General features: G+C 38.9%; 1 protein-coding gene across 2 annotated transcripts in view; it reads right to left on the reverse strand.

Moving 5' to 3' along the window:
• Positions 1–22,783, reverse strand: part of SPOP (speckle type BTB/POZ protein) — a 67,653-nt gene that overhangs the window by 35,232 nt on the left and 9,638 nt on the right. The window contains exon 2 of one of the 2 annotated variants that reach the window (XM_030839694.2): positions 12,683–12,852. The exons of the other annotated variant lie outside the window; for it this stretch is intronic. The gene's annotated coding sequence lies outside the window, so the exon portion shown is untranslated. The remainder of the gene's footprint in view (positions 1–12,682; positions 12,853–22,783) is intronic. 2 annotated transcript variants of the gene reach the window in all.

Raw genomic sequence — 22,783 nt, forward strand, 5'->3', positions numbered from 1 at the left:
ACAACATGGATGAACTTTACAAACATATAGTTAGATTCTGAAAGAAGACATAAAAGAACACATATAGTATTATTCCATTTAATGTATATAAAGTTCAAAAACAGACAAAACTAAGTTCTATTGGTTTGCAATGAATCCCAGGTAGTAAAATCACAAAGGAAAGGAAACTACCATCACAAATGTCAGGTTAGTGACACCTGGCTATGGGTTACGCTCTACAAGTAACACAACACAGCAAGCTTCTTCTGGGCGCTGGCAACGGTATATTTCTAGGTCTAATTGGTGGTTATATAAGTACTTGCTTTTTTTTTTTTTTTTTTGCGGAACGCGGGCCTCTCACTGCTGTGGCCTCTCCCATTGCGGAGCACAGGCTCCGGACGCGCAGGCTCAGCGGCCATGGCTCACGGGCCCAGCCGCTCCGCGGCATGTGGGATCTTCCCGGACCGGGGCACGAACCCGTGTCCCCTGCATCAGCAGGCGGACCCTCAACCACTGCGCCACCAGGGAAGCCAGTACTTGCTTTTTATAATTAAACTTTAAACTATACAGTTATGTTTTGTGTATTTTTCTATGGGTTATATTTCAAAATAAAAATGCATTAAAATAAAATCATAATTTAAAATGCATTAAAATATGCAATAAAATTACTCAATAGAGTATATGTGAATGTGTGTATATATCTCCTCCAATGTCTAAGGGTGAATATAGTGTATTGCACAGAATATACCCTTGATGTTTTTTTTTCAAAGACAGTTCAGGATGAGAACTCAGTAATAAATGCAGGGCCACCCAGGAATGAATATCTATAGACAGGCTTTCCTATTATACATTCTTTCTCTGAATTTAAATGCAATACCTAAGATCTGCATTCCTGCGAAATTTTCGGTACTGACACAAATGTTTAAATCTATGTATGACTACTCACCAGGAGCCATTAGTTAATATCCAAATTATTATAAGATACAAACAAAAGCTTTTGAAAAAGCAAAGCCAGGACACAAGTATTTTTTGGTATTACCTTTTTAGTTTAATCATGTCCTCTGATGGAACCTCCAATGATTTCCATCTCAACTCTGAGTAAAAGCCAAAGTTCTTACAATAACTGAAAAGGCCCTGCACAATCTGGACCTCATTACCTCTCTGGCCTCATCTCCAATTATTTTCTCCGGAGTTCACTGTGTTCCAGCCACACTGGCCTTCTCTGCCGCTGTTCCTCAGACAGAATAGGCTCATTCCTGCCTTAGGGCTTTGCATTTGCCCTTTCTTCTACCTGGATAACTCTTCCCCTAGATATTCTCTTGGCACACTCCCTCCCCATTGTTGGGGCTTTCCCTAATAACCACCATCTCTGTGAGGCCTTCCCTGACACCCTTAAGCATGTCATCCCCTCCCCCCAAGCCATAATCCTATTTCTCCTGCATTGCTTCATTTTTTTCTATAGCACACAAAGTCATTTACCACACTTTACCTGAGATGTAAGAAGGCAGACTCTTGTCTGTTTTGTTGCTGTACCCAGACAGTGTCTGGCAAGTGGAAGATCAGAAACAAATACTTATCTAATAAATGACTGAATTAATCTCCTCTTCTTTTGGATTTCTATCCTTGAAAGATTAGACAATAATTTTATACATTTGAAAAAAAGAAGGCTTCCCTTCTCTGTAAGTCAAATTTATTAACAAAGTTTGTTTTACTAACAAGTTTCAGATTTATGCTCTTATTAGTACTGAGTCACAGGTAAGACTTATAAAAAGTTGATACAAACTAAACTGTATTTTCCCCTAAAACAAATGTGCAGTGCATGTTTTAGTGACGGCAATGCTGGGAGAGCCCAGAGAGACAAAAGTCAAGAGCTCTCCTGTACTGCTGGTGCAGGTGTGCGCTGCCGTAACCACTAAGGGAATTACTCAACAAGATGTAGCAACGAAGACTGAGTGATTGCTTCCTTTATTTATACTTTTCATTAAAGTTTCTTTTTTTAATGAGCTTATTTTATTTAAAGTCAGGAAAAAAGGTGTGTTAAATAAAGAATTATGCAAACAAAATATAATTTCAAGAAGAAGGTTCTTTATATTATACTTTGATGCCCACAGAAACAGTAAAGTCTTCTGTTATGTATCCAGATGAAATATCCCAAGACAGTAACTACAGTTAAAAGAAAAAATTATTTTTGACTTAGGAACTAAAACTTTTTATAGCAGAGTTTCCAGAGTGGAAGGGAAAACAAAACCCCATGGTGTTAGTATTCCACATAAGAACATACTTTTATTCTAAAGAAAGATTTAAAATAGGAACATTTCTCTGCAGCATAAAACATGGAATTGACAGGATAAAGAGCAGGTAAAGAACTCCATTCAAACTTAGTGATTACAACATAAGGAAGAAAAGTCACTGAACAATTCTCTGCCTACTGAGTGATTACACATACTTCTGAGTATGCAGATAGAGCTTATACTTTTGGTGGAATACTTCACCTAAAATAAAGGCAGAATAAGCCTAGATCCGAAGGTTACTTTCCAACCACAATAACTTGTGACATGAACCATATCCTAGGACATAAACAAATCTGAAAGAAAATACACAGGCACCTGATATTCTACAGTTATGTTTATTACTAAGATTTCCATTTTAAGGTCTTATCTATTACTTTTAAAAATACTTAGCACATAAATTCTTAAAGATAGTTGATATATTCAAGAAAGGAAGTCCTACTCAAACACTTCAGCTGGCGGAGTGTATTATTAGAGAAGAGTAACCGTTTTCATTTGTAACACTTTAACATTCCAAGTGCTCAAAGCTCTGAACGGGATCTACCTTTAAAGTGGGAAAAAAAAAAACAACCCTAGAACATAAAAATTAAAAATATACCCTGGGACTTCCCTGGTGGCTCAGTGGTTAAGAATCCGCCTGCCTGTGCAGGGAACATGGGTTCGATACCTGGCCCGGGAAGATCCCACATGCTGTGGAGCAACTAAGCCCGTGTACCACAACTACTGAGCCCGTGCTCTAGAGCCCATGAGCCACAACTACTGAGCCTGCATGCCACAACTACTGAAGCCCGTCCTCCACAACAAGAAAAGCCACCGCGATGAGAAGTCCGTGCACCGCAACGAAGAGTAGCCCCTGCTCGCCGCAACTAGAGAAAGCCCGCACACAGCAATGAAGACCCAACGCAGCCAATAAATAAGTAAATAAATAAATTTAAAAAATACACCCAACCTCACAATAATGACTAAAGTATAGTGGATTAAAGACTCCAGAAAAAAAAATATAAATGAAAACTGGGACTTCCCTGGTGGCGCAGTGGTTAAGAATCCACCTGTCAAAGCAGGGGACACGGGTTCGAGCCCTGATCCGGAAGATCCCACATGTGGTGCTGCAACTAAGCCCATGCGCAAACTACTGAGGCTGCACTCTAGAGCCCATGAGCCACAACTACTGAAGCCCGCATGCCTAAAGCCCGTGCTCCACAGCAGAGAAGCCACCACAGTGAGAAGCCCATGCACTGCAATGAAGAGTAGCCCCTGCTCATCACAACTAGAGAAAGCCCACATTCAGCAACGAAGACCCAACACAGCCAAAAAAAAAAAAAAGAAAAGAAAACCATTGGTCATTGAAACATATGGTCCCTGAACAAAATTTATCTGTAATAATTCTAATCTAAGGTAAAGGTTTACTTTTTTTTTTTTTTTTTTGAGGTATGCGGGCCTCTCACTGCTGTGGCCTCTCCCATTGTGGAGCACAGGCTCTGGACGCGCAGGCTCAGTGGCCATGGCTCATGGGCCTAGCCGCTCCGCGGCATGTGGTATCTTCCCGGACCGGGGCACGAACCCGTGTCCCCTGCATCGGCAGGCGGACTCTCAACCACTGCGCCACCAGCAAAGCCCAAAGGCTTACATTTTTAAAATGTCTAATTTGGCTAAGAATGCTCCAAGAAACTCCTTCATAAGTATCAGCTACATTTGGTTCATGATGAATTTGTAAGACAAGAATTGAATGAACTAGGTTGGCAATCAACCAACTAAATACTAGTCCTACATTTAATGAGTCGGAAGTATTCTAGGAGTTAAAAAGTAATGACAGAAAACATATAACGGAGAAAGGGAAAACGTGAGTAGTTACTGATGTTTATGAAAATCAGCTATTGGATATGAGACAATAAAAATATAAAATGTTAAATGCAAAGGTTGCCAAATTTATCAGAGTCCATAAAGAACCCACAGGATGGGCTTCCCTGGTGGCGCAGTGGTGGAGAGTCCGCCTGCCGATGCAGGGGACACGGGTTCGTGCCCCAGTCCAGGAAGATCCCACATGCTGCGGAGCGGCTGGGCCCGGGAGCCATGGCCGCTGGGCCTGCGCGTCCGGAGCCTGTGCTCCACAACGGGAGAGGCCACAACAGTGAGAGGCCCGCGTACCGCAAAAAAAAAAAAAAAAGAATCCACAGGAAAAGAACATTTCAGAGCCTCTGGCCTTAGTAAAAGAAAACTGGCATTTCAAGTTAGAGAAGGTTTTCCTCATCCCTTCCTCTCCTTCAAAGGATGATTGTGAATACCAAAGTGGTAAACCAAATGGGAGAATTCAAATAAGATATTTAGGACAAAAATCAAGCCACCCAAGCAATAACAAGGAAGAAGGAGGAGGAGGAAAACACCACATGAGGTGGTTGTTCACTGAAGTTCTGTCTGTAATGGCAAAAAAAAAAAAAGGAAACAATTTAAATATCCATCGAAGGGGTTTGGGAAAACTGTGAAATATACATACAGAGAAATTAAAAAATTAAACAGCTGAAATGAGGGACCTAGATCTACATGTATCCAGATGGACAGATCTTGAAAAACAAGAATAAATGAAAAAATGACTGCAATAGAATTTATTTATACATTCACACACACACTCTGCACAGGATGCACACTAAGTTTATGGTCATAGATTGTCTCTGGGGAGTGAGGTGGGAAAAAGGACTGAGAAAGTGAATGAAGAGGACTTCAGCTGAAGGTCTCACAGTCTCTCTACTTTTTGTTCGGCTTTCTTTTTCTTTTTTTTTTTAAATATTTACTTATTTATTTGGCTGCGTTGGGTCTTAGTTGCAGCATGCGGGATCTTCCTTGTGGTGCGGGATCTTTTGTTGTGGCACACGGGCTTCTCTCTAGTTGCGGCACACAGGCTCCAGAGCGTACGCACGGCTTAGTTGCCCCTGGGCACGTGGGACCTTAGTTCCCCGACCAGAGATCAAACCCCTGGTCCCCTGCACTGGAAAGCAGACTCTCAACCACTGGACCACCAGGGAAGTCCCCAAAAACAATGAATTTAGAGGGAAAAGTAGATTAGAAAAGCTTTAAAAAGTTGACATCAGAGTAGTCTGAAATCAAACCAAAAAAGCCAATGAATTCAGTCCAGATCTTCTCAATAATAAAAAATTTAGCTCTTGGTGAAATATTTTCCCCAGTTGATGGGAACACAGCACCGGGGTTACTTAAGCAGAGGGAGTAAAGAGACTGACGTTATATACTTCAGTAAGAAAGTACATTTTAAATAAGGATAACACTCATCCTAACCCAGTATATCCTCAGAGACTGTCAATCCTCACAAGGAACCATATTTCCACAGAACACCTTCTCCTTCCTCTCCATCATCTACCTCTAACCTGAACACCTGTCCTCCCACTTTCCCTAATTTTACTCACTCTCCTCTAAGACCAACCTCTCCTTCAACCACCTCAAAGTATAGTACCTAAACTCAAAGACAGATTTTTAAAAAGAAAACTTGAGACTTTTGGAAATGATTTAAATGCTTTTCCCCCCTTTCAAATCTGTTTTTCCTCCCTCTTGCTTCACTTTTTCCATTCCCCAACCTGTTTTTTTCCTTCTTTTCTCTGGCTGACCAACAGTTGCTTTCAACTGCTAGCAAGCCTCTGGCATGTTTATACTTTTCCCTTCTTAAGGAAAAGATACTCCAAGTAAATCGAACAAAATGCCTCTCCATAGCCCAAGAGCAAATAAAGGGAAAATAACTTAAAAGTAAAAAATACTAATATTTTGCTGCCTTTCATTTTCATTACGGATAGGAATAAAGTTCTAACTACCAAATAAGACAGCAAAACCAAACTTACATTTTATCATCCTCATAACATTTAAATTTATCTAGGGTCCTCTGTTTCACAAGTCCCTTTGGTTAAGAATTATAAGGCCACTGAGAATAGGTCTGTACAGTTGAGTACTACAGCCTAATGGAAACCATAATCTCAAGATTCACAGTAGAGATACAACCGGAGCACTCCCACCCCCATCTTCCTTGTCTTTTTATTTTTTAATTTTTTGGCCATGCTAATTTTCTCTGTATCATTCAAATTTTAGCAGACGTGCTGCCAAAGCCAGCGCTTCCTTATCTTCTTTAAAGGGACTTCTAAGGTCGTTTCGTGGTAAATGCTTTAAGCTATATAACCATTCCCTCACAAGCAGTATTCAATGCTTCACCATCTTCCAAGTACTTTGACATTCATGATCTTATTTGGGATTTATTAACAGCTCTGTGAGGCGTGCAGGGCAAGTATTTTACAAATAAGGAAACAGAAGCCCAGAGGTTACAATCTACCATGGTTACATGGCTATTAAGGGGGCTGAGTTAAGACTGAAGTCTTTCAACTTCTAATCCAATACTTTAATTCCTGTGGCTAGGTGATTCTTAGATGAGGTATTATTCAACACGGAGGAACTGGAAAAATACCCGATAGAAGATACATACATACATATATATATATATATGTGTGCGTGTATATATATATATACCCTAACTTTCGATTCTGATTTCGTTTTCAAGTGGCAACTCTGTTGAAAACTATGCTCTTTTGTTCTAACAAATTCTGAGCACAATTATTAATGACACCTGGGCAAACTGTTGATAGGCTCATGCCTACTTTCAAGACTAGACCCTGGGAACAAATCATATGTCCTCACATTTTTTTAAGGACTTTCCATATTTTAGCACCTAATCATCATTAATTTTTAAAAATAAAATGGCTACTTTTCTAACATGCCAGAGTATTTTCTAGCCTGAGTTTACAAAAAACCAGTGTCTTTTCCCCAGGAGATCTCTCTCTCCTTTGCCACAAGCTTACAGAATTAAAAAGCACAATTTCTATCATTCCTTAATTATATTCATCTGAAAAGTCTAACATGACGAAAATACTAAATGGCACTATCTTCTACCCAGTTGCTCAAGCCAAAACCCCTATCTTCTCATATCCCAACTATCAGCAAGTCCTGTCAGCTGTCCGGCTTCCTAATACAGTCCACATTTATCCATCTCAAATTTTACCCATTTCTGTGCAGTTTTCTCTCATCTGAACCAGCGGTAACTGGTGTCTAACTGATCTTCCAGCTTCCTCTGTAGCACAATCTATTTGCCACACAGTAGCCACAATGAACTTCAAAAAGGTAAATCATATCATGTCCCTCTTCCATTTAACCACACTTAGAACAAAATTCAGTCTCTTTACCTGACCCTATAGGGTCCTATAAAAACTGGTCCATTATGCCAAATTTATCACCTATCCCTCACTCCAAACACACTGACTGGCCTTTCTATAAATAAGCCAAGCCTGTTTCCACCTCAGGGTCTTAGTGCTATCTTCCCTCAGCCTGGAAGACCCTTCTCCTAGTTATTCACATTACTTGCTTCTTGTTATTTATGTTTAGCTCAACACTCATCTCTTTTAAAAAAGGCCTTCTGGGGACTTCCCTGGTGGTCTAGTGGATAAGACTCCCAATGCAGAGGGCCCAGGTTCGATCCCTGGTCGGGGAACTAGATCCCTCATGCATGCCGCAACTAAGAAGTCCTCATGCCGCAGTGAAGATCACTCGTGCTGCAACTAAGACCCGGCACAGCCAAAATAAATAAATAAATGTTTTGTTTTGTTTTAATTAGAAATTAAAAAAGGCCTTCTGTGACCACAGCCAAAAGTAGCAGCCCCATCCCTACTCTTCCATGGATTTGTTTTGTGTGAATTAATCCTCTACACTGTCTACAGTTTATAGAGCCTGATCATCTTCTGAGTGCACTTATAATACTGACATTCTGGTCCTGCAAGTCTGAAAACCAGAACCTAGACAGTGGGGGCTCTGCTGAGATAACGCCCAGTTCAAGGTCAGAAGCAGCCCCTGGTCTTTTTCTTGTTTGGGTCCAACAGACACTTGATTAAACTTTCTTTCTTCTTTCGGGGGTAAAAATTTTTAACAAAGCCATCCTTGATCTTTGAAACTTTTCTTATTGTATCCACTTAGGCTTCTCTTTTTAAAAATTATAATATCAAGCCTGTAGACTCTGTCTTGCCTTAAAGAAATCACTAGTTTTGCTGACCACTAAGCCTTATTCTGTAGTACACAGTTTATTTTCTATCAGTTAAGGGAAACAACTGATCATAATGGGACTGGGAGCCGAGATCTGTTTTCTGAGATGGGAAACTGGCTTACAAGTAGAAAAATAAAAGGTAGACGTAAAAGCATTTTTGGAGATGGAGATATAAATAATAACAAAAATTGCAACAAACGCCTTTTGGGTGATAGTAAAAAACCAAGAAAACTTGCTAATGCTACTTAATTCTTCAGGAGTAAAAGACTGAAGTGATCTGAGTAAAGTGAAGGGAGTTCTCGGCTATGAGCCTGAACACGCTTTGAGGGCAAGGGACGTGTACCCAGATAATCCTGTATTGTGCCTGGCACACAGAAGGTGCTTCATAACATCTGGTGAGTAAAGGAATTAGCAAAATATTCTAGAGATACAAAAGGATTTAAGGGACATCCAGTAAAATGTTTTACAGATTGTTTTCCAGTCTTACCTAATGCGACTGTTCAAATTAAGTCAACTGTCAGGATACCCAATTCTACTGCTCAGTCTACATTCGCAACAGAATTAAAGCGGCTATAGAAACTGGATTCCTCCCCAAGGATGCGAGGTTACAAATATAAATTTGCAACTCTATTTGTTCTTGGCCCTCTGTAACCTCTTCTTCCTTTCAATTCAACCAAACCTTAACTGATTAAAGCTGCACATATTTGACTCTGATCCTCAAGCTGTAAAAAGGCTCTTTTACTCTATTTCCTGAAAACCCTTTCCTTCAAAGCAACGAGTCATCTTATTAGCTGAATCAAATTATTATCAAATAGAGGTCCCTTTTTGGGAGAGCTTATGGATTATTTAAATTTTGGAAGACTAAGTTTCTCCCACCTATACAACTAGTAGAGTCACAGCAAAAAACAGATTTTTATCCTAAGTCCAACAACTACTCTGAGCATTAATAAATGTGTTCCCATTGCTTAAGCCCTAAAGTCAATCAACCATAAAAAATATGCACTGAATACAGTTTGGATGTCCAGTCCCATGTTAAATCACCAGCCTCACTACTACCAATTTCTTTGCTTGGTTTGAATTAAAAGAAAATGTTTCTGGCCTTGAAGAGCCAGGAAAAGACTCAACTTATAGTTAAAAGAAGAACTCATATTTTCAAGAACTGAGGGTTCCTCCTCAATATATAAATTTTCCTCCTTTAAACAATTTCCCTACCATCCTTTTCAGTATACTTGGTCTTTAAATAGGAAGCCATTTAGAAGACACAAAAATTATTTCTCCATCTATTCATCCCTGGAAACTAGATGGAACAAAAGCTCAGTAAAATCAGTTTTAAAAATCTAGATAGGGCCTCCCTGGTGGCGCAGTGGTTGAGAGTCCGCCTGCCGATGCAGGGGACCCGGGTTCGTGCCCCGGTCCGGGAAGATCCCACGTGCCGCGGAGTGGCTGGGCCCGTGAGCCATGGCCGCTGAGCCTGCGCGTCCGGAGCCTGTGCTCCGCAACGGGAGAGGCCACAACAGTGAGAGGCCCGCGTACCGCAAAAAAAAAAAAAAAAAAAAAAAAAAAATCTAGATAGTCAGCTAGTATTCAAATAAAAAAGGGAAGCTTTGGACTCTAGACACAAATTCATTTCAAATATTAAAAACTTACAGAACTCATAAATAAACTCACTTTTAAGGAAAAGTTACAAAATGTAGGTAAGAGTTAACACTACCACTTTACCTTTATTGCCAGAGGTAGTTACATGAAGATCTGTCTCACAAAGGTCAACATTTTATTGGGTCTTTCAAAATCAATTCTTCACAATGAGAAACGGACATCAGTTAAATAAACTGTTAGAACAGAACAAGTCAATATATTTATAAGCTCTTGCTGTCCTTGGGACCTGAATTCTAGTGTAGGCTTTGTAGATACTTTGCTAAATCTAAGTTTTCTTATATTTAAATTGAGGGCAACTGTCCAAGGCTCTCTAAGCTCCCTTCTAGAACTAAAGTTCTATGACCCTTTGGAAAAACTGTTAAAATGACATCTGCCTCTCTACACATATGCTTTTAAAAAAATAAAAGCAATATGTACTCAGTATAAATAATTCAAAAGTTATAGGAAGCTATAATCGAAAAGTAAAAGTTACCTCCCAGACACCCAAGTCCCTCTTTCCTAAGCCTAAAGACAACCACTGTTTTCTTTTGTAGCCTCAGAAACAAGCAAAAAAACACACAAAACCAAAAAAAGGCATGTACCAGCACAGACACACACACACACACACACACACACCACACACACACACTCATACTCCTTGGAGGCACACACATACCTTGATCTTTCTAAAGGCTGCAAGGAATTCCACTGTACCCTGATGTGTGGTTTCTGGGTTTTTGCTACTGCAAACAATGTAGCAGATAGGTGTATCTGAACATAAATGCAGCAAGCCCAAGTCTAAGCACTGTTTATTTTGATAGATAATGCCAAAGTGCTCAACAAAATGTTGTACCAATATATACTCCCCATCCACATGACTGAATGCTCAATTCTCCCACACCTTTGAGTACAAGGAAGCACAAAGAGTAGGTGAGAGTGAGCAACTTGTACTGCAGATTCTATTAATTCCAAGGAGATCAAGTTCTATCTTAGATCAGGATGTGGCTTTAATAGCATGTATGGCTAAATTCCTCCGCATATAATCTGGCCACTTTCACCCAGAGATGGATATCGGTACACTGAAAAATCAATTTAGTTCCTTATCTTCTTCACTGCCAGAGGATCCCTATTAATTCAGCTGTTTATTCCCAAGTTAAATGGAATAGTACATGATCTCAGAGTTGGTAAGTGTTAACAGAGCACACAGAAGTAACTCCTGGGTATTTTTAAAGTGTTTTTTAATTAAATAACTGGTATAATGTCTAGCATGGAGTAGATACTCAATAAGTAACTTAATTAAATTAATGAATGTCATCCACGTTGAAAATATCATCTTAGTTTACTAGGAAGTATTTGCAAAGGACCATATAAACATCAGGCAACTCCAGGAGGAGCACATGAGTTTCTAAAAACAAAGTAAACATATATAAAAGTTCTCATTTTACTTTTCTATAATTCATTATTTTAAGTATTTCTTACATCTTCAGTTGTAGTATGCCATCACATGGTGGGGAGGGAGCAACAACTTTGGTCTTACACTGAAATGTGGAAAAATAAATTTTTAAAAAATTTTAGAACCAGGGAAATGAGGTATCTCTAATGCCGTATGTTTTCAGCAGAAGCTCCCTCTAATTTTATAAGAAAAGTGGTTAAACATAATTTAGGAACACCCACTATGAGATTATTCCCAACACATAATCTTTCCTTTCCTCATCCAAGTAAACCAACCACACACAACACTAAATCTCTTAAGAAAACTGCCCCCAGTTTCTTCTATTATCAGGAGATCACTAAAAAAAAAGCCTCAGTTTTAAGGATCAACACGAAGCACTCAAATCAAAGCCGACCTTACATACACTTAACACGTAAAACTCACCAAACACAGCAAGTCCTATGCTAAGGGCCAGAAGCATCTTTCAAAATGAGGGAAGTCTTCTCAACCCTTGCTCTGACTACAGCACAAATTATCAATGGGGCCCAACTCCAGACACTGGGCTCAGAGCATATAATCCAACAAGGCATCAACTAGGAAAGGGAGGGGCGGTTGAAGTAAATGGGACACGAAGTCAAATATAAGGGTTACCTGGCAAGGGTCCTGCCCATGACCTTATCAGAAAATCACATGGGAGGTCCCCAAATTCCACCACTAACAACAACCAAAAACATACCCTTACCTGTAGGCCCTTTAGGATTGGTTGCAGCTGAAAAGAATTAAAGTCTTCTAGGTGCTAGCAAATTCTACCTAATGGAGTTCAACGTCCTATCTACCAGAATGAACTCCACAGATTAGAAGATAAAAATTTTAGGTTAACAGTTTTCAAATAAAAATTATAAACTACAGAAAAAACAAATATTACAATCACATAATAAAGGAGGCAGGCCTCAGACTGAGATGAAACAATTACGCCCTTCAATACAATCTACAGTTTCCAAGACACACAAGAATCTGTTTCTTGGACTTGAGATTGGTATTAAGTGGCAATGGATTAAGACAGAAAAATGACGACCTGAAACTAAACCAAAAATCAAAGACACTCAATTTAACACTGAGTTTGCACACACTGTCAGGAACAAACTAAAGCCACTATTAGTAGGGTTGCTGTGTTAAATGGCAAACTACTATGACATAAGTAACTGGTCATAATTGGCTGGTAGACAGTCTGATAACCAAAGTGCATACTTATTGGTTACTGCCCATACTTGCCAGAAAAGTTCATCCAGTCAGATCATGTAATACAAATGACTTCCAAAAGTAAGCAGTAGTTGACCTCTGTCCCCCACTGTATGAGTTTTCAATGAGCACGCGCTCCAAACAAGGCACAGCAGTCAAGGCACAGGCCAGCGGAGGAAGGGAGGTGTCTTCGTTTTCCACTGCTGCATAACAAATTATCAAAAATGAAATTACATGTCCAGTGTCTTTAAGACTGCCACATAATTTATAATTAACCCAATCACTCCTATAAATATCTCATGTCTATAAACTTTGACTTTCCCAACTGTTGTTAATTTAGCTAATTCAAAATATTTTTGTTATTCTTGGCATTAAGATACTGTTATCCTCATTCTTTATTCTAGAATGAAATTATAACCTTTATTTCAATCCCTACCATACTTGAAGGAGATGAAAACATTCAAAAATAAATTGTTTACAATTATTTTAAAAAATACTGTAGATATCTATGGGGAAAAATCATTCACAATTTACTGGTGGAAAAGAAGACTGGGTCAGTATAATCTGTAGACTCTTCAGACCCTTTCCTGCCCCTCTGTCTTCAAGTAGGAGATAACCGAAGTAGGGGGAGGACGGATAAATTTAAATCCACCCATTTTCTTATTTGTCAGATTGGTCAGAGAACTGGTGGGAAAGTTTAGAAAACTTTGTTAATATGAGACTCTGGCATTATAAAAAGTTCTAAACAGATCCCGTTAAAAGGATACAAAAGTATCCACAGAACTCTGGGTGCATTCATTTATGTATTTAGCATTTGTATATACAGTATCATTTACCTTTCTGTGTACAAAATTTTTGACAGAATTCACATGTAACAACCACCAAAATCAGAATACAGAACAAAATATATGCTTTCAGGCAAGTTATTAATACTCAAAAAAACTCCCTGTACCTCAGACTCCTCACCTGTAAAACACAGGTAAGAATACCTCCATCATAAAGTTACTGTGAAGATTAAATGAGTTAAATACAAGTAAAACGCTTAGCGCAGAGCCTAACACACGATAAGTGCTCGGGAAACATCAGCTATGTTCTTTCTTTCTTTCTTTCTGGCTGCTTTGGGTCTTCATTGCTGCACACGGGTCTTCTGAGTTGTGGTGAGCAGGGGCCACTCTTCGTTGCAGTGTGCAGGCTTCTCATTGCGGTGGCTTCTCTTGTTGTGGAGCACGGGGTCGAGGGCGCGTGGGCTTCAGTAGTTGTGGCTCGCAGGCTCTAGGGCGCAGGCTCAGTAGTTGCGGTGCACAGGCTTAGCTGCTCCGCAGCATGTGGGATCTTCCCAGACCAGGGCTCGAACCTGTGTCCCCTGCATTGGCAGGCAGATTCTCAACCACAGCGCCTAGTTTTTTAATAATACTCTGACACTAGGAGGGGAAGGGACTGAGCAGACACATTTTCTAGGTCATGGAAAAGACTGCCCCTCAATGTACCTTAATAAAACCCTCACCATGTACCTTAATAAAACGTCATTCTGGTTTACCTGTCAGCCCAATGTGAGTTTGGCTAGCCACTTTTCTCTGAGACCAGTCAACTCTGGCGCACCGAAGAAACAAGTTTACTTGAAAAACTGAGGAATGGATCCTAAATCCTAAAGGCCCAAAAAAGTTAACAGCATCCTGAGAAGGCTTGTCCGAAGAGCTAGTCAGTCAGCTTATGACCTTGGTTCCCTCTAAAAGGCAACACTGGTCAAATATGCTTCAGTGAAAAGAATGTGATGCTAGGAGGGAGATACTTGAAGTATACCACAAATTAGCTTTAACACGATTATGTACTTTAAAGAGAGAGTCTGAGTTTTAAAAAGTACTAGTCAGTTCTCAATTATCCACACTAAAGGAGGTGAAAAGTGGTGTAAATAATTCAAAACAGACAGTAAAAAAAGAAATCCTTAACATTCTACTTTAGAATGTAATTTTTCCTATAGATTTATATCCAAAATTGCACCTGGATATGATCAACCTCACAGCATCCATTTGAGGCTCAATCTTAGGCCACAAAATTCTTTCAAATGCAAGTCTCTAAATGTTATAAAGAAGTAAAAGGTGAGAACAAATGAGTTTAATCGGTCTAGGCCTGGTAAGCCATGAGAGATCATCCAACTGAGGATTTTTGCTCCCACAGACATGGGGGTGCATTATTGTGCCTAAGGAGCTGGAAGTGGGTAGCAGCCTAACTGCAGGCCAATTTATTTCATAAAATCAAGGTATTCTTGAAAGTTTATGTAATCATCTCAAGTGCCAGAAGACTTCAGCAACCACCCTGTCTAAACCCTTCGATTTTACAGAAGAAACTGAGATCCACAAAAGTTGCAACATGCTGTCAAACTATATAATAAAATGAATATTTAAGTATTGGGAAGTTCACTTTTTTTTGAGATATAACTGACATATAACACTGTGTTAGTTTTAGGTGTACGACATAATGATTTGATATACATATATATTGTGAAATGATTACCACAATATGTTTAGCTAATATCCATCATTACACAGTTACCAAAAAAATGTGTGTGTGTGTGTGTGTATGTGATAAGAACTTTTAAGATCTACGGGAAGTTCATTATTTAAATAATTCACTTATATAAATAAATAACCTATATTTCTTGCAAAAAATTGACTATTCAGTTTGCTTAAATTGGGCCACATATCTGCTTTATCTTAAAGTTCCCTACTGTACAACTTCAGATGTACCAAAAATAAAATCAGTCCTCTGGAATATAACTTAACTCCAATAGAAGCCTCTCCACTGCACCACAACATGAACCCTCCTTTCCAATTAGTCTAGCCGCATACTCTAGCCTATCTGTCAGTTGATACACACCTTCCTCAAATTTGTTCATACAATTCTGAAGGCCAGGAACATTCTCCTACCTCGTATCTGAATACTACTCTTCTGGATCCAGGTCAGGTTCCACCTTGCCTTGAAGCATTTCCTAATCACCTCAGTTCACTCTGAATTCCTATCATATTTATTGTCACTTCTTAGCACTTAACAAATGTTACTTAGGATCCCTTATCTGATAATATAAGATGCCCAGAATTGTAATTGTTCTTTGTATGTGTTTTTCCCTACCCCCAAATTCTCTTTTTTGTAGGTGTAGTGAGAACGTGGAATAGGTATTTAAAAATCAAAACAGAACAACTTAGATGAGAAGAGGAAAACAGCTGGTAAAAGGCTAAAATCGATTTTTTTCCTTTATTAAAATGTCCTTTGGGGACTTCCCTGGTGGCGCAGTGGTTAAGAATCTACCTGCCAATTCAGGGGACACAGGTTTGAGCCCTGGTCCAGGAAGATCCCACATGCCTTGGAGAACTAAGCCCGTGTGCCACAACTACTGAGCCTGCACTCTAGAGCCCATGAGCCACAACTACTGAAGCCCGTGCACCTAGAGCCCATGCTCCACAACAAGAGAAGCCACTGCAATGAGAAGCCCGCGCACCGCAACTCGCTGCAACTAGAGAAAGCCCGCGTGCAGCAACGAAGACCCAACGCAGCCAAAAAATATATAATTAGTTAATTAATTTTAAAAAATGTCCTTTAATGTTGTTTAAATATCTTTTCAACTATAAAGATATTAAAAGAATAATTAGGAAAATATGGAACATTGCATAATCTTCAACACAGCAATTCTGTCCACTTTAGGAATCCATCCTAAGGAATCAATCTGATCAGTGTATAAAGATTCATCACAGCATAATTTATAAGCAAAAACTGGAGAAAAAGGAAGTTCATTAGGAGGGAACAGGCCAAATAAAATATGATGCATCCATACAACATATTTCTATGTAGTTACTTTAAAAGAGTATTAGTAATGACATGAAAATTTTAAAGTTGTTTCTATTTTTTCCTATTTCTCCATGATTTAATAATCAGAAAAAAGCAAATCTTTTCACTCTGAAAAAAATATAGTGTAGATTTGAAATAACATACAACTATTTACCACTTAAGAAGTGACACACTAGCTCATGAAGAGTAATCCTTAACAATGTATCAAAGTCAACATGTAATCAACTTCCCTGCTGTTTTCATGTTGTTTCTTCACGCCAGAAGTTTCTGAAATAATTACCAATAATTTTCATTGAAGGAAGTTTTTACCTATTCAGAGGACAGACATCTCCATAAGTGGTGACAGGACGGCAATGAGTCAAGTCATCGTCAAGTCAAGTTATATTCCAAAGGTCAGTGACGATGACCACCACCAACACCCCATCATCAGACCAACAAGGCAGAGGGGAAGTCCACTGAGTTAGCATCTCTAATCAACAGATGTGAATACTGGAGTACATGAAGACCAAGATGGTACTCTGTGTCTTTTTGTTGACAGGATTTCAACTCCAATGGCTCCCACAGCCATTCCACTTCAGATGCTCACTGACATTCTCATACCTTAGCAAGGATCTCTTGGAATTTTTTCTACTTCCCAGATGCTAACTTCCGAATTTTTCTCTCTGAACTTCTATTCCATCTACCAAGAGGAAGGGAACACTCAAGATGAGAAAACAAGTACAAAAGCCCTGAAGGAGGACCTAGCTGGGCATATTGGAAGAACAGAAAGAAAGCCAGTGCAGCTTGAACATGGTGCACAAAGGAAAACTGCAGAAGAAACTGGAAGGGATGATATCACAGAGGGCCCAGCAGGTCATGATAAAGACTTTGGATGTTGTGTTTTCAAAAATGTTTCCACTCCCATGGTGAACCAATCTTATGTAAATAAAACCTAGATTTATGTTTCAAAGCTCACCTGCTCTTCCAAAACCCAGTGCAATAGATTAAACTGCCTGCCTGCTAAGCAGCCTCTCTTAAATGTCAATATATGCAAAGTCAAACACTATCTTTTTTCCCAAACCAGTTCCTCCTGACTATTTTATATCTGTTAACAGACCGACCATTACACCCAGGCCTGACTGACATCTTTTAAAGCTATCTTTCATTCCTTGTCTACTGCCCATCCCCACTACATACAGGCTCCACAGGTCCCCAAACCTCCAACCTACTCTTTCTTTTCTAGTCCCAATGCCCCCATCCTAGTTCACACTAGCACCAATTCTTATTCAAATTACTGGGATAGGCTAAACTTCCCAGACCTTCAGTTCCTTCCCCATCAAATATATCCTATATGATGTCATTTAGATACTTTTAAGACCATCAACAAGCAGGTTATATACAAATTTATCACCTCAAGTTCTGACTTTACGTCAAGCTCCACTCACATTTCTGCCTACTTAATGTATTTATACTCAGCCTCATTCACATCTCAAATTTTAACATGTCTAAAACTGAACTCCTGACTTCTGATCTTCCCTCCAAATCCCACACCTACTCTTCCCATTCCTATTTCCCACTCCCATCTCAGTAAGTGGCACCTCTACCCATCCAATTACTTGAGCCCGAAATCTGGGAGTCATCCATGACACTTTCTTCTCCCTAAACCCCCACATTCACTCTAAAATTAAACAGATTTTCTTTGACATACTTCTCAAATAATCTACTTCTCTCCATTCCCTCTGCCACTGAGTTCCACCTGCAAAGATGCTTATTCAGGTTGTATGAGGTGCAGCCCAGGCTTCAGGAGCTTTAAAAGCTCCCCGGGTGGTTCTGGCATGCAGCTAAGGGCTCACCCTCTGCTCTACAGGTCCTGGGCTCCTACGAACCACTCCAAGCTTATTTCTACTACTTTCTCCCTTGTTCACCTAACTCTACCCATCCTGACCTCCTTGCTGGTGCCTTGAACATGCCAGGCACATACATTCCTCCTGGCTTTTGCCCTTGCTACTCCCTCTGCCTGGAGTTTCTGGTTTACTCCTCCACCTTCTACTTCTACAGATATTTACTCAAATATTACTATTGTAGTGATTTAGTGAGACATTCCCTGGCCGTTCTATCGAAGATTGCAATCCCCACCTCCACCTCAACGCTCAGCATCTCTTTCTCTGGCTTTATTTTTCTCCTTGGGACTTACCACATTCTAACATAACATATATTTTATTTATCTTGTTTACTGCCTGAATATGCACTTCATGAGAGCAGGGATGTTTGTCTGTTTTGTTCCTTAACTACATCCCCAGCAGCTAGAACATCATCTGGCACAAGGTAGGTACTCTATTAAAAATTTAACTCCTCAGCAAGGCCTGCCCAGATTCCTCAATTAAATTTAATTTCCCCATTATCCCCCATAGTAATTTATTCCTTTCCTTCATAACATTTACAGTAATTTGTAATTATATTTTGTTTATTTGTTGAAGTTTCTTTCCTAGAATGTAAATTCCATGAGAATAGGGATTTTCTGTTTGGTTCACCACTATATACAGCATTCCTCATGCTTAAGTGGCACAGAGCAATTTAAAAATTTTTAGATGAATGAGTTAATAAATGATTGAGGTCAAATACATTTTCTGAAAGCACACTCTGATCATGTTATTGTTTCAATCAAAAACTTTCAAAGTCTCTCCATCACTCACCACATTAAACCCTAACTGCCTGGCCTTGGTAGAAGACCTCCCACGTTCTGGGCCAATTTACTTTCCTGTCTTGCTCCTATTTTCCCATGTGTCTTTTGCTTCAGCTACACTACACTGCTCATTATTTCCAGTACGCACCCTATACTAACACTGCATTTCCTCACCTCCACATTTTTACTCATGACATTCCTTCTGCCTGAATTCCCTTCTTATTCCTGCCTATCAAAATTCCAGCCTTTAAAATACCTACCCTTCAAAACCCAGCTCAAATGTAACCTTCACAAAGATAGTCCTCCCACCCTAACTTTCCCAATTGAATGGTCTCTTCCTCTTCTTTTTTTGTTTTTGGCCACGCCATGGGGTTTGTGAGATCTTAATTCCCCGACCAGGGATCGAACCCGTGCCCTCTACAGTGGAAGTGAGGAGTCTTAACCACTGGACCGCCAGGGAAGTCCCTCTTCCTCTTCTAAACACCAAAACACATAATACTGGTTTAATTCCCCACTCATTTCGGAACATACCCTCCCCCACCTTTTACAAACTCTTTTGCTTATAATTACTCAATAGATATTTGTTGAAATGAAGTCAGTTAACACCACTAGTCCCCCTTCTCTGTCATAAAACATATTTAAATTTGGGGAGAGGGGGTGTCCTCTTTCACAAGACTCTTTAATGACCAAAAAGACTTAAAGCTGAAATAGCAGATTCCTAGCCTTAACCTTCCCTTCCATGCTTTTTCTGAAAAGGCAAGATCTTCCCAAATGTAATTTTTGGAGCTCAGATTTTTTAATGTACTCAACTGCTTGAAAAAAATGTTAAGCTGCACGTGCTACTATGATGACATAAATTCCATATGCCATATTAAAATGGGTTACCCTAAGATTATGACATATTTGAAAGACTATCTGGCTAAAAATCTGAATACCTTAAATTCTGCAGTTTGAAAACGATAATTACTAGGAAAATATTTCTGTTCAACAAGAAATCTGAAACTTTTTATGATCTTTTAAGTATCCCACTCATTTCTACATCATGTTAAATGATGTTAAGTAACACTACCAGCAATCCAGTAAAACTCTACCATGAAACACTTGTTGTACCTCAAATAATAGACTTTTGTTTCCCTACCCACTGGGGTTCCCGAAGCGTAGTTCAGAGATCCCTGAAAAGCCCCTTTCATTGAGTCTGTTAAGTTGAAACTATTTTCATAATACTAAGAAACTACTGCCTTTTTCATTGTGTTGGCATTTGCACTGGTGATACAAAATCAATAATGGGTATAACTGTGGATGCCTTAGCTTAAATCAAGGTGACGGCATCAAACTGTACTAGAGTTATGTGTGTCTTTTACCATCATGGACTAGTGATCTTTTTAAAAAGTCAATTTCACTTAAAAATGTTCTTGATGAAGCAATAAAAATTACTAATTTTATTAAATCTGAGCCCTTGTACAGGTCTTTTAAATATTCTGCGTGATGAAATGGGAAGTACGCAAAAAGCACTTCTACGGGATAGTACATTGGTTGTCTCCAGGAAAAGCAATTGTGACTCTGATTAGTGAGCTAAACTAACTGCTTTTTTCATGGAACACTACTTTTACTTGGAACAAAGGGCAAACTGTCCTTATTCAGACATGAATATTTAGCAGGCATTTTCTTGAAAATGAAGTGATTCTGTCCCTTCAAGGAAAACAATTGATAGTATTTGTTGCCAATGATAAAGTCCAAGCTTTCAATCAAAAATTAAAATTTTGGAAATACTGTAGCTGCTTAATAGACGCCCAATACTTACAAATTTTTCTGATAAGAAGGACAGTGATATTAGCTAATGTGGGTTTTTTGGTATTATATTATGAAACGTGTCATTTGGAAGATCTGCTTAACTCAATGAACCAACATTTCCTAAACAACCAATGCATGATATTATAAAATCATGTATCATGATATTATAAAATTCATGTAAATGAATTTTAATGTAACAGTAACATCGTATGATTTCAGATTCCACACTGCAGCCTAACTTGTGAAGAAACTACCAATTATCAAGTTTTGGTGTAGTATCAGAGAATAATATGCACAATTGTCTGAAAATACTCCTCCCTTTTCCAACTACAAGTCCTTTAAGGCCATATTTTCTTCATGTATTTCAATCAAAACAATTTATCACATCAGATTGAATACAGAAGCAGATATGAGATTCTAGCTGTTTTCTATTAAGCTGGATATTTAAGAGATTTGCAAAAATCTAAAAATGTCACTCTTCTAATTTTTTAAGTTATTTTCATAAAAATATATTATTTGTGTTAATATGATAGCTTTTTAAGTAATTAATATTTTTTCATGTTTTTTGTTTTAATTTCTAATTTAGTAACTATCACTAGATATAAACCACATAAAGAAAATCTCAATAATTTTTAAGAGTGTAAAGAGGGACTTACCTGGTGGTCTAGTGGTAAGGAATCCGCCTTCCAATGCAGGGGACACAGGTTCGATCCCTGGTCAGGGAACTAAGATTCCACATGCTGCGGGGCAACTAAGCCCGCGCACCTCAACTAGGGAAAGCCTGCTCGCCACAACTAGAGAGAAGCCTGCGTGCCGCAACAAAAGATGCCACAGTGAAGATCCCGTGTGCTGCAAATAAGACCTGACGCAGCCAAATATAACATATAATAAATAAATAAAACAAATATATATTAAAAAAAAAAGTGTAAAGAGTTCTGAGACCAAAAAGTTTTGAGAAACACTGCTTAAGAGAATTTGCCTCTGATTCCAACCCCAAACTGTTTTTTGTATCCTCAACCAGAGTTGAACCTGGGGTAGATATCTGGCCCAGGGGAAATCAAGCCTTAGACTGACCAAATCAGATATTGCTCAGGAATCTGAATTAAGCTTCATGGATACTGAAGTCTGTTTATGGTGGAACACTAGACTCCATTAACTCTAACTGCTGAAGTATTGTACTTGGAACTGTTTTGGTGCCAGCCCTTTCTGAAGCCTTGCCGTTCACCTTTTCCTTGGATTCGACGACAGCTATTTCCTTCTGATAAATCTTTTATATGAGCTATTTTAAATGGGCTTCTTTTCCTTATGATCAAGAAAGCCTTAACACCACAGAACCTCAATGCTGTTACCAGAAGTGTTTCATCTGGTGTCCTTGTATGAAACAACAAATTATAACAAGATTCTCCTCCATCTGAAGACCATATTCCCATATAAAAAAAAAATTATCACTCCAACAAAACTAAAAATTGAATGTAAATTATCGGCTCATTCAGAATAAAAGACAAACTTAATGACCAGCTGCAGATAAGGGAGGCTTGATTTTTTTCTCTCTTTTGGAGAAGACCATTATATATCATGTCAATACAATTTAGACAGCAAATGGCTTCACTGCAATACACCAATCTGACAGGGTTTTTCAGAGAGGTTGTTGAACAGAAAAAGAACAAGGTAATGAGACCTGCCCTACCAGATATGAACAACTATTATAAAGCTATGATAATTAAGGCAGTGTAGTACCAGCACAAGATATGTAAACAGACCAATGGTACAGAATATAGAGAACACAGACACAAATCCTCATATATTTGGAAACATGTAGGTGGTATTTCAAGTTGTAGGGG

This window comes from Globicephala melas, chromosome 20 (assembly GCF_963455315.2).
Source record: "Globicephala melas chromosome 20, mGloMel1.2, whole genome shotgun sequence".
In the NCBI taxonomy this organism is placed as follows: domain Eukaryota; kingdom Metazoa; phylum Chordata; class Mammalia; order Artiodactyla; family Delphinidae; genus Globicephala; species Globicephala melas.